Below are 17,030 nucleotides of genomic sequence, written 5' to 3'. Positions count from 1 at the left end.
TTGAGAATCAGATCTAAATCCAAATTTCAATTGTGTGCTTCCTGGTTAGGATTAGATAACATATGTAAAAAATTCTAGAACAATACCTAACATTAGTAGGTATCAATAATTTTGATTGATTTCATCACTCATGGTCTCCCTATCCTTTTTATCCTCTTCAGTAAAAACGTACATTTCCCTGCCAATTAGCATATATTAATATATTATTTGTGTAATCTAAAAGAGTAATTAATACCAAAGGGTATGAGGAAACTTTGAGCAATCTCACATAAATTGATAAATTTAGCTGGATTAATTGGCCAGAGGGAACTTGAAGGAGCCTTTTTTTGTGGCAAAATGAAAGAAAATTCTGTCGTTTGGTGACAGTGAAAAATTACCCTGTCAAGAGTAGTCCTGGAGAATAAATGAATCAGCTAGCTTCTTCATCTAATTTTTTTTTTAAATCTTCAAATTATATCTTGACTTATTTATAGATTCCGAATAAAATAAGTTTAATTTTTAAATTTAATATGAGTAAAACCAGTTAAAATCGTTTTTTAAATGTCATTTCAGTACTCTGAGCTCTCATTCTGAAAGTCTGTGAAAATTTGAATAGTACTAACTTTAACTTTTTTAATTAAAATATGAGCAGACGATCTTTTGCTGAGTTTGCTCTGTTCTGCATTTTGAGGATAAAAAAGTTGTAGCAAACTAAGTTTGTTAGCTTTTTGTCTTATAGAATTGTCTTTTAAGATGTAGGTTACAAACCAATAGGACTCATATCTCTAGTTTTATAGAGATATGAAAAAAATTCAGAGAAAAAAATTCAAAATCAAGCAGGCAAATATCTATTGGATTCCTTTATAATTTTTTAAAGGAATTTTTTTAATTCCTGGTAGAAACAATATTACATTCCAATTGCTAACTCAGTTGTCTTTCTGTGCTAAAGTTAAAGGTATGAATTTGACTATGTTAGGTTCATTGACTTCACAAGAAAGAACTCTGTTCCACAGTCATTGATTGTAATGTCTTATTAAAACCAATTATCTTGGGGCACCTGGGTGGCTCAGTCCGTTAAGTGTCCGACTTTGGCTCAGGTCATGATTTCACAGTCTGAGTTCGAGCCCCACGTTGGGCTCTGTGCTGACAGTTCAGAACCTGGTGCCTGCTTTGGATTCTGTGTCTCCCTCTCTGTCTGCTCCTCCCCTGCTCATGCTGTCTCCCTGTCTCTAAGAATAAATAAACCTAAAAAAAATACTAAAAAGAAAACAACTATTTCACTAACACATCCTTTGATCACATATGAATGATAATAATCCAAGCTAACATTTATGGAGCCTTTATTGTGTGCCAGGTAATGTGCCAAGTGTTTAACAAGCATTATTTCATTTAATCCCCTCAATAGCCCTTTACGGTAAAGATTATTATCAAGCTCTCTCTCAAAATTTCCAAGCCCAGTAATTTTAAATTCTTAAAATATTAAGATGAGAATAATGTCTTTTGAGTTTACAGATGTGAAGTCTGTAAATTGTTACAGATGGAAAAACAGAGACCTAGGGGCATGTGGGTGGCTCAGTGGGTTAAGCATCCGACTTCAGCTCAGGTCATGATCTTCTGGTTCCCACAGGTTTGAGCCCCATGTCAGGCTCTGTGCTGACAGCTTGGAGCCTGGAGCCTGCTTCGGATTCTGTGTCTCTCCCTCTTTCTGCCCCTCCCCCACTCATGCTCTTTCTCCCTCTCTCTCAAGAATAAACATTAAAAAAAAATTTTAAGAAAAACAGATTTAGAAAGTTAAGTAACCAAGGGGGCTCCTGGGCGGCTCAGTTGGTTAAGCCTACGACTTGGGCTTGGGGCATGATCTCACAGTTCATGAGTTTGGGCTCTGCGTCCCACTCCCACACTGGGCTCTCTGCTGTCGCACAAAACCTGCTTTAGATCCTCTTCCACCCTCTCCTTGCCCCTCCCCCACTTCGCGCACATACATGCACACTCTCAAAAATAAACATTAAAAAAAAAAAGTTAAGTAACCTGTTTAAGACCACACAACTAATGAGTGGTGTTGGACACAGGATAAAAGCAGGCAGTTCGACTGCGGGGTCTGCATTCTTACTGTATTATACTGATGCCAAAAAAACAGTGCAACTGGCATGTGTGGTGGGGCAAGGGGAATACCAACCAGCTTATAATGCCTAACTGACTAGTGCAATCAAAAGATCCTTTAATCGAATTATTTGAGAACCATAATTCTGAGCAGCAGAAATATATTGGAAGCTCAAAAGACATGACTGAAAGTATTCTCTACATTTTTTTTTAATTTTTTCTTTTTTTTTTTCTTTTTCTTTTTTTTTTAATTTTTTTTAACGTTTATTTATTTATTTATTTTTTTTAACGTTTATTTATTTTTGAGACAGAGACAGAGCATGAACGGGGGAGGGTCAGAGAGAGGGAGACACAGAATCCGAAACAGGCTCCAGGCTCTGAGCTGTCAGCTCAGAGACAACAGAACCCGACGCGGGGCTTGAACCCACAGACCGCAAGATCATGACCCGAGCCGAAGTCGGCCGCCCAACCAACTGAGCCACCCAGGCGCCCCTTAACGTTTATTTTTGAGACAGAGAGAGACAGAGCATGAACGGGGGAGGGGCAGAGAGAGAGGGAGACACAGAATCGGAAGCAGGCTCCAGGCTCTAAGCCATCAGCCCAGAGCCCGACGTGGGGCTCGAACTCACGGACCGCGAGATGGTGACCTGGCTGAAGTCGGACGCTTAACCGACTGCGCCATCCAGGCGCCCCAATTTTTTATTTTTCAACGTTTTTAATTTTATTTTGGGGACAGAGAGAGACAGAGCATGAATGGGGGAGGGGCAGAGAGAGAGGAAGACACAGAATCGGAAACAGGCTCCAGGCTCCAAGCCATCAGCCCAGAGCCTGACGCGGGGCTCGAACTCACGGACCGCGAGATCGTGACCTGGCTGAAGTCGGACGCTTAACCGACTGCGCCACCCAGGTGCTCCAAGTATTCTCTACATTTAGTGAAATTGTAGTTTTTAGCCGGCAACAGGCAGTAGAACAGGGTATTTTGTCCCACGTGAGCACAGTTTTATTTAAGGAAGTTTATTTTCTTCTAAACAAATATGGGGGCACCTGCGTGTCTCAGTCAGTTGAGCGTCCAACTTTGGCTCAGGTCATGATCTCACAGCTCATGAGTTTGAGCCCTGCGTCCGGCTCTGTGCTGACAGCTCAGAGCCTGGAGCCTGCTTCGGATTCTGCGTTTCCCTCTCTCTCTGCCCCTCCCCCATTCATGCTCTGTCTCTGTCTCAGAAATAAACATTAAAAAAAAAGTTTTAAAAAATAAACTAATATGTGCTAGCAATTATTCTCTTAGAATTACTTGGCATTAAGGAGAACACAGAGTTAGGTTATTAAATGATTCTCAAATACTGAATGAAATGCAGTTATCTCAGCGGGCTGTGTTTTAGAATTCATTTAGTGAATTCATTCACATGTGATAAAGTCAGGTGCTGTTTTCTCTGATTTTCAAAGTGCCCAAGTCAGCAACATGCAGGTAGCACTTCTATTGTTGTAATTAATGACAGTGAAGAATCAAGTAACAATATTCACATGTATGGCATTGTCTTAAGGAACACACTGACCTATCTCAAAATTCTGCTCAACTGTCAAGAGTATAGAAGGCTTCTGAATTTATCATACAGAACATTATCTAACAGTACTCCTAGAATAAGCCAAATTCCCTCTTAATTGTATAATGACAGTGAGAATTCTGGTTTTATGAAGGCTTTTTAAAGTATATATGTTCCAACAAAGTCATGACATGGACACTGAAATGTTCAAAAATTATTTGAATGTCACACATTTTAGTGAATCTCAACACTGAACCATAAATCCATCAAGGACGTTCCTGTGGAAGGGAGTCAACAGTACTGACATTTAAGTCAAGGAATGGATCGTCATGCTCTCTAAATTGCAGCTGAAAGTTTTCAGTTTCCTTAAATCCTCTCCTTCCTGTCTCCTACCACCCCCTCTGCACCCTCACTGCACAATACCCTAACTACTCATGCCCTTCCTTCAAGGGCATAATGACCTGCGACTCTGCCCAAACTGCCTCCCTCTCATATATCAGCCAACTAGAGACCACGTCTTAGACTAAATAATAGCTGCTTAATATGCAAATGATCTTAATTATGTGGTGCAATGTGTATTATGATATAAAAATTCCAGACAATTAATATACAGAAATCTGTTGCATTTCTATACACTAATAATGAAGTAGCAGAAAAATTAAGAAAACAATCCCATTTAAAATTGCACCAAAGAGAATAAAATACCTAGGAATAAATTTAACCCAGAGGTTAATTTTTCAGTATGGTGAAAACTCTGAAAACTGTAAGACACTGATGAAAGAAATAGAGGACAACACAAACAAATGGAAAGATGTATCATGCTCATGCATTGGAAGAATTAATCATTAAAACATCCAAAACATACCCAAAGCAATCTACAGATTTAATGCAGTCTCTCTCAAGACACCAAGCAGGAGTACTTGGGTGGCTCATTTGATTAAGTGTCTGACTTCAGCTTGGGTTATGATCTCCTAGTTCTTGGGTTCAAGCCCTGCGTTGGGCTGTCTACTGTCAGCCAAGGGCCCGCTTAGGATTCTCTCTCCCTGCCTCTCTGTCCCTCCCCTGCTCACGCTCTCTCAAAAATAAATATCTTTTTTAAAAAGATACCCAATAGTATTTTTCACAGAACTAGGAAAAATAGTTCTAAAATTTGTATGGAACCACAAAAGACCTCAAATAGCCAAAGCAATCTTGAGAAAGAGGAACAAAGATGGAGGTATCACAATCCCAGATTTCAAGATATACTACAAAGCTGTGGTAATCAAAATAGCATGGTACTGGCACAAAAAGAGACTTGTGAATCAACAGGAGAGCCCAGAAATAAAGCCACACTTACATGGCCAATTAATTTACAACAAAGGAGGCAAGATTATACAATGGGGAAAAGACAGTCTTTTCAATAAATGGTGTTGGGACTGACAGCTACATGCGAAAGAATAAAACTGGACTTTCTTACACCACACACAAAAATAAACTCAAAATGGATTGACCTAAATGTGACACCTGAAACCATAAAACTCCTGGAAGAAAACACAAGCAGTAATCTCTTGGACATCTCCCTTAACAACATATTTATGGATATGCCTCCTCAGGCAAGAGAAACCAAAGCAAAAATAAACTATTGGGACAACACCAAAATAACAAAGAAAACACAGCAAAGGAAACCATCAACAAAACAGAAAGGCAACCTGCTGAATGGGAGAAGATATTTACAAATGAGATATCTGATAAGAGGTTAATGTCCAAAATATACAAAGAACAGGGGAGCCTGGTTGGCTCAGTCGGTTAAGCATCCGACTTCCGCTCAGGTCATGATCTCACAGTTCCTGAGTTCGAGCCCCACATCGGGCTCTGTGCTGACAGCTCAGAGCCTGGAGCCTGCTTCGGATTCTGTGTCTCCCTCTCTCTCTGCCCCTCCCCCAGTCATGCTCTGTCTCTCTCTGCCTCTCAAAAATAAAGAAACGTAATAAAAAAATTCAAAATATATAAGGAATTTCTACAACTCAACACCAAACAAAACAAAAACAATCCAATTGAAAGATGGGCAGAAGACCCAAATAGACTTTTTTTTTCAAAGAAGATGTACAGAGGGTCAACAGACATATGAAAAGATGTTCAACATCACTAATCATCAGGGAAATACAAATCAAAACCACAGTGAAATATACCATTACACCAGTCAGAATGACCAAGTACCAAAAGGACAAAAAAAAAAACAAGTGTTGACAAGGAAGTAGAGAAAACAGAACCCTAACACACTGTTGGTGGAATTGGAAATTGGTGCAGCCACTGTGGAAAAATGGTATGGAGGTTCCTCAGAGAAGTTAAAAACAGAATTGCCATATGAACTAGTAACTCCACTACTGGGTATTTAATCCAAAGAAAACAAAAACACTAATTCAAAATGACATATGCACCCCTATGTTTATTGCAGCATTATTTACAATAGCCAAGATATGGAAGCAGCCCAAGTATTCATCAATGGATGAATGGATAAAGATGTGAAGATACACACACACACACACACACAATATTGTTCAAACATAAAGAATGACATCTTGCCATCTGCAACAACATGGATGAGTTTACAGGATATTATGCTAAGTGAAATAAGTCAGAGAAAGACAAATAGCTTATGATTTCATTTATATGTAGAACCTAAAAAACAAACGAGTAAGGACACAAATCCAATAAACTCTTTTATTTTTTTTTAATGTTTATTTATTTTTGAGACAGACAGAGACAGAATGCGAGTGGGTTAGGGGCAGAGAGAGAGGGAGACACAGAATCCGAAGCAGGCTCCAGGCTCTGAGCTGTCAGCACAGAGCCCAACGCGGGGCTCAAACTCCAGAACTGTGAGGTCATGACCTGAGCCGAAGTCGGATGCTCAACCAACTGAGACACCCAGGCGCCCCTCCAATAAACTCTTAAAAGGAGAGAACCAGTGGTTGCCAGAGGGAAAGCGGATGGAAGGATGGGCCAAATACATAAAGGGAATTAAGAAGTACAAACTCCCAGTTATAAAATAACTAAGTCATAGAGACGAAAAGCAATGCATAGGGAATATAATAAATAATACCATATAACATTGTATGGTGACAGATGGTGACTACACTTATCATGGCAAGCACTGAGTAATGAATAGAATTGTTGAATCAGTATGTTGTATACCTGAAACTAAAATAACACTGTATGTTAATTACACTTCAGTTTTTAAAGTTACATATACAAATTCAATCTTGTCATAATTTTTCATAAACCCTCTCTCATACAAAAATTTGCAAACCTGTGTATTTTTACATTTAATAAAAGGGTAATACAAATATATTTTGAAGTCTTCCAAAATATTCCACTAGAGCTTTTGTTGTTTAAGGATTTTGTAGCAAAATATTCAGGATTATATATTCTGATGACAACTTCTCAGTTAATTGTTGATTTTCTAAGCACATTAAGCAGACTGTGATGATGGAGGAAGACTGGGGTTAGAACCAGAAAACTACTACGGTTTCTGTTTGGGTTGTTTATTAGATGTATGGTCTTGGGCAAACCAGTTTACTTCTCTCAATTTCAGTTTATATAAAACTATATATATAATATGTATATATTATATACAGATTATATAATTATATAAGTTATATTTACAAGTTTTTATATATTTATGTAAGTTATAATTATAGATGTTACATATAACATATAAGTTATATATTATTCTATAAAATATAATTATATAATTATTATATATTATATAATTAATATTATATATAGTTGTATATAAACTGAAGTTGATATATATAATATATATAAAATAGGAATAATGCTTTTCTCATTTTCTCATTATATTCCTCATTATATTGCCCATAAAATGTACAGTTCTCTCCTTCAGAATGTCACTACTACGCCTGATATTCTCAGCCACTCCTTCATTCTGAAATCCTTTTCACTCAGCTCCATGACACCATTCTCTCCCTGTTCTTTCGTGTCTCTAACCATTCCTTCTGTCTCCTCTGAGGACTTCTCTGCCTCTCTCCACCTCTTCGGTGTTGTTTGCCCACGTTTCAGTCTTTGCCCTTTTCTTCTTACTCTAAACTTTTCCTTCAGTGATACACTTTGGCCCTTTAAATTGCCTCATTAGCTTCATCTCTGTCACACCTTCCTCCCACCCCATCACTCACACTGAAATATTGGCACACCTCAAGCCTTTGCACAGCTACCTCCCTTGGCTTAATGTTCTGCCCATTCCCTTATCTCTTAGCTAACTCCTACTCATCCTTTAGTACTTAGTCACTTTTCTCCAGGAAGTTTTCCTCGACTCCACAAGACTGGATTACGTGCTTCTCCTGTGTGTGTTTCCATATCACCCCCATACTTACACTAACTGTATCATTTACCACAACGTATGGTAATGAACTTTCTTGACTACCTCTTCTACTAGAATGTGAGCTCTTTGACAGTAGAGACTGTAATTTATGCACTACTGTATCCATAGCCCATGGCATTTGCCCAGCATAGACCTACATAATAATTGTTTGCTGATAGGTAAATCCTGCCAACTCCAAGGTGAAGCACTTTATAAACAGTTAAGGACTACTGTTCTCATCACTATCATTATGATTTTCATTATACAATAATGGAATACAATATAAATAGAATACACTATTTATTACACAAATACTTATTAAGCATCTGCTACGTGCCAGGCACTCTGCTAAGTATTGAGAAATACAACATTGAATAGACAGACGTTCTCCCAATTTTCATGTCTCTTGGCCAAAACTCTCAACAAAAGCCTTGGAATAGGATTTTTAATGGTCCAGTCTGCTTTACTATCTACAAACTCAGGTGGGGTTCTAACATCAATCATCTGATACAGAATTGAAAGGAAGCATACACCATACCCCAACCTTCCAGTCAGATGCCTAAGATAATGACTTCTATTCTCAGACTACTTTTTGCACTTCTCTTAATTCCATCCAGACTTTGACCTGTACATCTGATAGACTTTATGCTCCTTTCCCAGATTACCGTGGATTGGTTCCTTTCCAGTGCCTACCTCAATGCCTATAAATAAGAAATTATAATGTAAAATAAACTCCAAAAGGCATCATGGAAAGATTTTCAATATACATGTAGTAATCATCAAAACTGAGAAGTCTAAAACATCCCATCCCTTTAACCCAACTTTTATTTTCTTAATGAACTGTCTGTACTTATTTTAAAATCTGCTATTGGACATTTACAGAAGATTTTCAAATTAATCTTTTGGGAACATACTCTCATATTCCAAATATCCACTCAATCTTAGACTCATTGATTATTGCCTCCCACTTTCATGCTTTTTATATGCTATTAGTCAACATTTCCCCTACTAGTCTATAAACTTGTGTGGAATTTGGGGTGCCTCAGTCATTTGAGCATTTGACTTCAGCTCCAGTCATGATCTCACTATTCATGAGTTCAAGCCCTGCATCGGGCTCTGTGCTGACAGCGCAAAGCCCACTTCACATCCTCTGTCTCCTACCCTGTCTGCCCCTCCCCCTCTCGTGTGCACACACGCTCTCTTTCAAAAATAAAAAATATTTTTTAAAAACTCATGTGGAATTTGCAGTTTTATTTAGAGCAGAGACCCCAGGCCCTCCTTTAACTACATATAATTAGGTAGCTAAAAGTATTCATATATTTAGTATTCATATGTATCACTGTCATTTTAATAAGCCTACAAAATGAGGGGTGCCCGGGTGGTTCCATCAATTGGACATTCGACTCTTTGGCTCAGGTCATGATCTCAGTTGGTGGGTCTGAGCCCCCTGTCGGGCTCTGTGCTGGTGACACAGGGCCTCCTTGGGATTCTCTCTCTCTGCCCCTCACCTACTCTCTCTCTTTCAAAATGGATAAATAAAAAAACTGTACAAAATTCAAAGTATTCACTTTAACAGTTTTCCCTTCCTCAGAAACCTGATAAACATTTTTAAATTATCAAGTTTTTTCAAGAGGTACTAGAATTCAAGTGTGGTGAGTACATAAAGTTACCTCAGTTTCTACAGGGAAGCTCTTTTAATGAGGTTTCTTTAAAGTTCTTAACTGATACATATTATCAGAATAATGATTTTAAGTATACATTATTAGTAAAATGAGGTTTAAAATGTTCTGTAGTAACTTCTAGCCATGATTCCTTTGATTTATAATAGGGTAACAGTTTGCCATTCTTTGTGTTTTCATCAGGCTCACCAGGCTGCCTCCTCAACTACTGCATCCCCTGCCCCTCTGTGCTCCTTAACTCTGGTCCGTCACTCCAGCTCTGAGAACATTACCTGCATAGTGCATCACAGATCAGAATTAAAATTCTCATCTGGGTCTGTAGGTCTTCTGCAGGCTTCCTCATGAGGACCTGGTTTCCCTTATCTTTTCCCATTCCTTCAACCTCCCACCTAACAAATTTAGTCAATAGCCTATTTCCACCTCCAAGATAAAATTTCTATACCCAACACGGGGCTCGAACTCACAACCCTGAGATCAAGAGTCACACGCTCCTCCCGACTGAGCCAGTCAGGTGCCAGGCACCCCCTTCCAAGATGATTTTTTTTTTTTTTTTTTGAGAGGAAGAGAGCAGGGGAGAGGGGCAGAGGGAGAGAGAGAATTCCAAGCAGGCTCCACATTCAGCATGGAGCCCAACACAGGGTTCAATCCCACAACCCCAGGATCATGACCCAAGCAGAAATCAAGAGTCTGACACTCAACTGACTGAGCCACCCAGGCGCTCCCTTCCAAGACAATTCTTAAGCCACATTTTTTTTTTAAACCAATGAAGTACTTTCCCAAACTAATCATAATAGAAATGGTGATTTTCTCCTCTAAGCCCTAACTAAGCATGAATGTTTGCTCTCCTTCAGTCTCTGACACCTCTAAATGTGCTTAGGTTTCTAGGTGTATCTGGCATTTAAACTTTTAAATTTTTTATATTGTTAAACACCCCCCCACACACACACACACACATCTAAGAAATATCAGTCTAATCTACTTTAACTTTTTATTATAAAACATTGCAGACATCTGCAAAATTAGACTAATATAATGCACTCTCATATAACCATCAAAAAGCTTCAAAAATCACCTGCTTTTTCCATTGTCCTCAGCAATACAAAATCTGTTTATTTGTTATACCAGTGCAGCATGACACATAAGTGATGACACTTTTCTGAGGTTTTAAACCCTACTTCAGCTGAAATCACTATATCCTAGGCACCACAGAGTACATCCTCCTGTTCCCTCAGAATTAGGCCCAGAATAATGCTTGCCTTTTATTCTCTCTCGGGAAGACTTTAAAGTAACTACTTAAAGAAAATCAGTACATTCTCAGTTGATTAAATCATTAATAAAATTAAGTTACATATACAAATAAAATGTAAGGATTTTTTTAAAGCTACAATACATCTCAGGAAAGACTTGGAGTCTCTACACTGAATGAAGGAGAAGAGCTGAAACTAACAACTGAATCCATATTATGAAGCCACACAGTAGGTGTTTTACACATGTTATTTCCTAGATTTAGAGGTTATGAGTGTGATAGAATTACAAATAAATGAGAAAAGATGGAATTAGCTGAAATGAATATTCATTCGCTCAAGAAAGTTACTGAACATCTTTCTGGGGTGCCTGCGTGGCTCAGTCGGTTAAGCTTCTGGCCCCGGCTCAGGTCATGATCTCATGGTTTATGAGTTCGAGCCCTATGCCAGGTTCTGTGCTGACAGCTTGGACCCTGGAGCCTGCTTCAGATTCTGTGTCTCCCCCTCTCTCTGCCCCTCCTATGCTCATGTTCTGTCTCTTTCTCAATAATAAATAAACATTAAAATATTTTTTTAAAAAAGGTTATTGAACATCTTTCTGCAATGTGCTAGATGCAGTGTAAGGCACTACATATACAAAGATGAATAAAATCTATCTTTTTATGGAGCTCACAGTGTAGATGGGATGAAAGCTAATTACCGATATAACAAGGCTAACAATTTTAGTTAGAAAATGATTCATTTAAATAACATCTGAAAGTGTGGGAACGCATATAAAAATAAGTTTTCTGATGTTAAAGAAAAATGCCTCCAGTAGAAGAAAGGCTATAAGTTAGAGGAGTGGTTTTAGAACTTTTTGAGTTTAGGACTAATGTCTGGATCTATTTTTGAGAAGCCTTAGAGAGATTCTGTATGGATTTTATCTATAGATATTTAAAATATTGAAAATTAAAACCCTCCACTCTCATCCTTTGTTCAGTATAGAGGCTCCAGGTCTTTCCTGCGATGTACTGTAGCTTAAAAAAAAAAATCCTTATATTTGGGGCACCTGGGTGGCTCAGTTAAGAGGGTAAGCATCTGATGTCCACTCAGTTCACAATCTCGCGTTGAGGTCAGAGCCCCATATTGGGCTCTGTGCTGACAGCTCAGAGCCGGGAGCCTGCTTCAGATTCTGTGTCTCCCTCTCATTCTGCCCCTCTCTTCCTCATGCTCTGTCTCTCAAAAATAAACATTAAAAAAACCCTTACATTTTATTTATATATGTAACTTAATTTTATTAATAATGTCATCAAATAAGAACTTACAATTTTTTTTGACTGGTTACTTCAAAGTCTTCCCAAGAGAGTCCTTTCAAATAATAAAAAACCCCATTACATATCAACACACACATTTTATGAAAGTAACTATTTTTCAGAATAAAAATAGTAAGAGTGGCATTGTTTTACATTTTTTGCACATCTCTAATTCTGACTTAATAAAAGGTACATTCTCATACCTTCTTCTGCATTTGAACTATTGTGACATGTTGTTTTGATTGAAGTATTAAAGATATGGCCTCAAAAAAGAAAAATCAAGATATGGCCTCATACAGATGCATAATTGAAAAAGGAAGAACTTTATGGGCCCCTAAAGGCTGTTGGATATTCCCAGGAATTCTAAAACCACATTCTGAGATTTGCTGAATTACAGGAAAGAATGTTCTATCAACTCACGTTAGTTCTTTCTACAAAGGGAGTAGTTGGACTGAGTACCCCTCACTGTTTTAGAATGCTAAATGAAGTTGTTTTAATAACTTAATTCCTATACTCAGTAACCTGAATACCAAAGGATTTTGGGAATCTCACAGTCTTTTCCTAATCTAATTAAGTGACTTTTCTTCCGCTTGTTCAGGCAATGCAGTGTCTTTGGCCACCTTAAGGGGGCAGCAGCAACACAACAATTCAGCCTCGATGCACTGTTGTGTTAAAGATCTCAGGCAAGCCAGATGAATTGTTACCAAGAATGAGTAGAGAGAAAACACTAAAGGACAAGGTTTAAACATGTAGCTCATCAACAAGAGCTTGGTCATAATAAAGAAGGCTGGGATGATGAAGGGATTTAATGATGCCAGTCTAGCATATTAATCATTCATGTTAAATGAAGACAGCTAAGTATTCATCATAGGTTTCAGAGGGAGTATCACAATACTACCATAGCCTATAGCATATTATGATAGGATTTATCAAAAAGGTTGCATTTTTCTCCGAATTTGACATATATGGTCTGTATTAACGATACAGTATTTTTGTGAGAAGGAAAACGTACTTTGTACTAGACATTATGCCTGGCAATGGGATACTAGACACTATGCCTGGCAAAGGCTGTATGAAACAGCCTTTGAAATCAAATAGCTTTGTTGGAAGAAATAGATGGGACCGCAACTAGTTAATGCACAACATATTAAGTGCTATAATAGCAGTATATACACAGGGCTGTAGAAACATGGAAAAGTTGTGGAAAAGACAATGGTGGGATAAAGGAGGGGCTTGGGATTAAGGAACATTACACAGAGATAGTGACATTTGATTTAGACCTTGAAAGAGAAATAGGAGAAGATAAATAGGATTTCACACATTCAGACAAAAGAAGCAACAAGAACAAAAACACCAATTGCCTGATGACCTGTTGCAAATTTGAGGAACTATAAGTTACCCAGCAAATATATGGTGAAACTAGAAAAACAGGCGGGGCACAGACTGGGAACATTCCTAAATGTCATATTAAGAAAGTTTAGACTTGATCCTATAGGCAATGAGGATCTAGAAAGGGATTGTTTTAAAGCAAGAATATGAATTGGATACATAGTCTAGAAAGAAAAAGCACTCTGACAGCCATGCAGAAAATTGAGGTACACGGAAGAGGACAAATACAGTGGTCCCGGCAAGAGAACACCTGAATTAAGACAGGGGCATTACAAATCAAAAACTGGAAGAGACATTTTAGCAGTGGAACTGACAGGACATAGTGACCCATTCATGCCCTTATTTAATACGTGTTCATTAAGCTCCTACTATATGCCAGGCACTGTCCTAGGCTGTGAGAGATGAAAGTGAACCAAAAGACAAAGTCCCTGCTTCCAGGGAACTTACCTTGCAGTGGGGCCACTACTGCAAGAGCTTTGGCCAGTTAGATTTGGAGAGGGAGAGGAGAGGCAAGGAATACTGTGAAGAATTAGCTCGAAGTTTCTATTTTGAGAAAATGAGTAGACAGAGTTACCATTGAGATTAAATCTGAAAACATGTTTAAGGAGTCAGAAAATGAGCTCAGTTTTAAATAGGTTTTACTACCTGTCAGAATGACATGGATTTTAATCCTGGGTGGCTCAGTGAGTTAAGCATCTGAATCTGGATTTTGGCTCAGGCCATGATCTCACAGTGAGTGTGATCGAGCCCCTTGTTGACAGCATGGACAGAGCCTGCTTGGGATATTCATTCATATTCATTCTTTCTCTCTCTCTCTCTCTCTCTCTCTCTCTCTCTCTCTCTCTCTCTCTCTCTCTCTCCCCCTCCCCCCTGCACTCACTCCTGTGTGCATGCTCTCTCTCTCCAAATAAAAAAATAAGTATTAAAAAAAAAAAGAATCAGGATTTTTAGAGCTCATTATACAAAGACTTTAAAGATCAGCTTTGTGCGGTGGCAGGATCGTAGCCAATGAGGGTTATCCGAAGCACAATTATTGCTAATTGAAAGATCGTTTAGTCCAATCCCTTCACTTACCATATGGAAAGAGAGGCACAGAGACTCAGTGACTTATCTGAGGTTGCAAATGTTCAGCTGCAGGTTTGACTGTTACTCGATTACTTATTTTATCATTCTCCATTTTTATCTAATTTTAAAGTATGTGAAATATATGTATATATAAATAAATATATACACATATATATATTTATATACATAATATGCTGGATGGGTAATACTAATATTGGTATCAACAGGTACAGCAATTAGTGAGACAGGCTTTAAGACACTTTTGAAAATGACTTAATAGCCTGATAAAATGTGTTTCAAGAATAGAGTATAATTTGGAGCTGTTATAAAATAATTTCCAGGTTGAGTATTAAGGTATGAAGCTCAAGCTGTGAGACAATATGTAAATCTCATAGAATATAATATTAAGTACATCAGATCTAAAAATATTCATGCTAATGTTTCTATTCTAGAATTTCATTGGATCTATGCTTGACTTCTATGTTTTCTAAATTAATTTTCCTTGACTTTTTTAGATATTCAATTAAAATATTTCAACATAGCAAATAATGCAGGAATCAAGAAAATAATTTTTTTAAGTTTATTCATTTATTTCCAGAGACAGACAGACAGACAGACAGAGAGAGAGAGAGCGAGAGAGAGAGCACAAGCAGGGGAGGGGCAGGGAGAGAGGAAGAGAGAGAGAATCCCAAGCAGGCTCTGCTCTGTCGGTGCGGAGGCTGACCCAGGGCTCAAACCCATGAACCACAAGATCATGACCTGAGCCAAAACCAAGAGTCAGATGCTCAACCAACTGAGCCACCCAGGTACTCCTTAAGAAAAGAATTTTAAATCTTAGCTATCATTTATAATAATGGTTACATTGTGTTAATGTGTTATCTCCTTTCTCAAGGAACAGAATTGTCACGACTGACAGCTTTAAATCTGCATTTCATTAAACTCAAGTAAATTATTTGTCTCAAATTTTAAGAAGGTTTTAGAACACCTAACTATATACTACAGGTATATACTACAGGTTTTAACAGGGTTAAAACCTATCCCTTTACAGTCTTTGGAACTATCCCATAGGTTAAAACCTATCCCTTTACAGTCTTTGGAACAAACAACAACATTGTTTTGAGCTTCATAAAATGTGAGCCTAAATTTTATCATTTTTCACTTCACCAGAAATATATACTTAAATACAATATAACTTGGGGCACCTGGGTGGCTCAGTCGGTTAAGCATCTGACTTAGGCTCAGGTCATGATCTCATGGTTCATGAGTTTGAGCCCCTCATTGGGACCATAGAGCCCACTTCGGATCCTCTGTCTCCCTCTCTCTCTGTTCCCCTCTCGCTTGTGCGCCCTCACGCTCTCTCTCTCTCTCAAATAAAAAACATTTACAAAATACAACTTTATTACATTTCTTTAGTAAAGATGGTAACTTTATACTTTAAAAATACTATAAAACCTGTGATAAGCCTTGTCACAATTCAAAAATGTTAAATTAGATCCTATTTTATCTGTTAGAAATAGATTTTTTTCTTCCTACCGATATAAACAATTCCTCACTAGTGACAAAGAATCTTATTTTCAACCTGCCTTGACATTCTTCTGTATTAATAAAGTATAATACTTTGCACTCATATGACTGTATTTGATAGTTTTCAGAGGGCAATCACTGTGCTAGGAGTACCCTTAAAAGCAAGAATGCTGCTCTATTCTTTTTTTTTTTTTTTTTTTAATGTTTATTTATTTTTGAGAGACAGAGCATGAGCAGGGGAGGGGCAGAGAGAGAGGGAGACACAGAATCTGAAACAGGTTCCAGGCTCTGAGCTGTCAGCACAGATCCCAACACAGGGCTTAAACTCACCAATGTGAGATTGTGACCTGAGCCAAAGTCAGATATTCAACCGACTGAGCCACCCTGGTGCCCCTGCTCTACTCTATTCTTTATCCTTAGCATCTCATACAACTAGGACACACAGTACAAACTCAACTCATATTTGGAGGAGTGAATGAATGACAAAGAGAGAACAGGAAAATTGTCTAATCCAAAGTCAACCCAAATAGAACTTATGATTAACATCTCCCAAAAGAAGGCTGCTGGTAAGAATGCATGCATGAATGAATAGAAAACGAAGTAAAATGGACTGGATTTACATTAAACTAGGTCTCATGAAAAACCAGAAGTTGGCTTCCAAAGCACATGGATGTGGTACTCTCTGGAGGAGAATGGGCTTCCTAACCTTCTCTGCAAGTGGAAATGGCCTTTCAAATGAAGGACACAGCTGGGAAGGGGCAGCCCCAGGCCCTGCCTACAAAGAAGGGGAGGGCGGAAAGACAGAAGAGGAACAGTAGTTAACTCCCCTTTATGGCCAATCTCTAGGGGTCAAAAAAACT

The 17,030-nt window shown here is 38.2% G+C and overlaps 2 protein-coding genes and 1 pseudogene across 6 annotated transcripts in view; 2 read left to right on the top strand and 1 right to left on the bottom strand.

Annotated features, from left to right (window-relative positions):
* FUBP1 (far upstream element binding protein 1) overlaps nucleotides 1-10,028 on the top strand; it is a 73,731-nt gene extending 63,703 nt beyond the window's left edge. The window contains exon 24 of the transcript XR_006221607.1: nucleotides 9,840-10,028. The gene's annotated coding sequence lies outside the window, so the exon portion shown is untranslated. The remainder of the gene's footprint in view (nucleotides 1-9,839) is intronic.
* The window catches only part of NEXN (nexilin F-actin binding protein), a 50,210-nt gene that overhangs the window by 29,263 nt on the left and 3,917 nt on the right, over nucleotides 1-17,030 (bottom strand). The window lies entirely within an intron of this gene.
* LOC122241597 lies at nucleotides 14,561-14,727 on the top strand (annotated as a pseudogene).

The sequence above is a fragment of the Panthera tigris genome, chromosome C1, assembly GCF_018350195.1.
Source record: "Panthera tigris isolate Pti1 chromosome C1, P.tigris_Pti1_mat1.1, whole genome shotgun sequence".
NCBI classification, from domain to species: domain Eukaryota; kingdom Metazoa; phylum Chordata; class Mammalia; order Carnivora; family Felidae; genus Panthera; species Panthera tigris.
The sequence above is the reverse complement of the archived record's forward strand: the minus strand, read 5'-3'. Positions and strand labels throughout refer to the sequence as shown.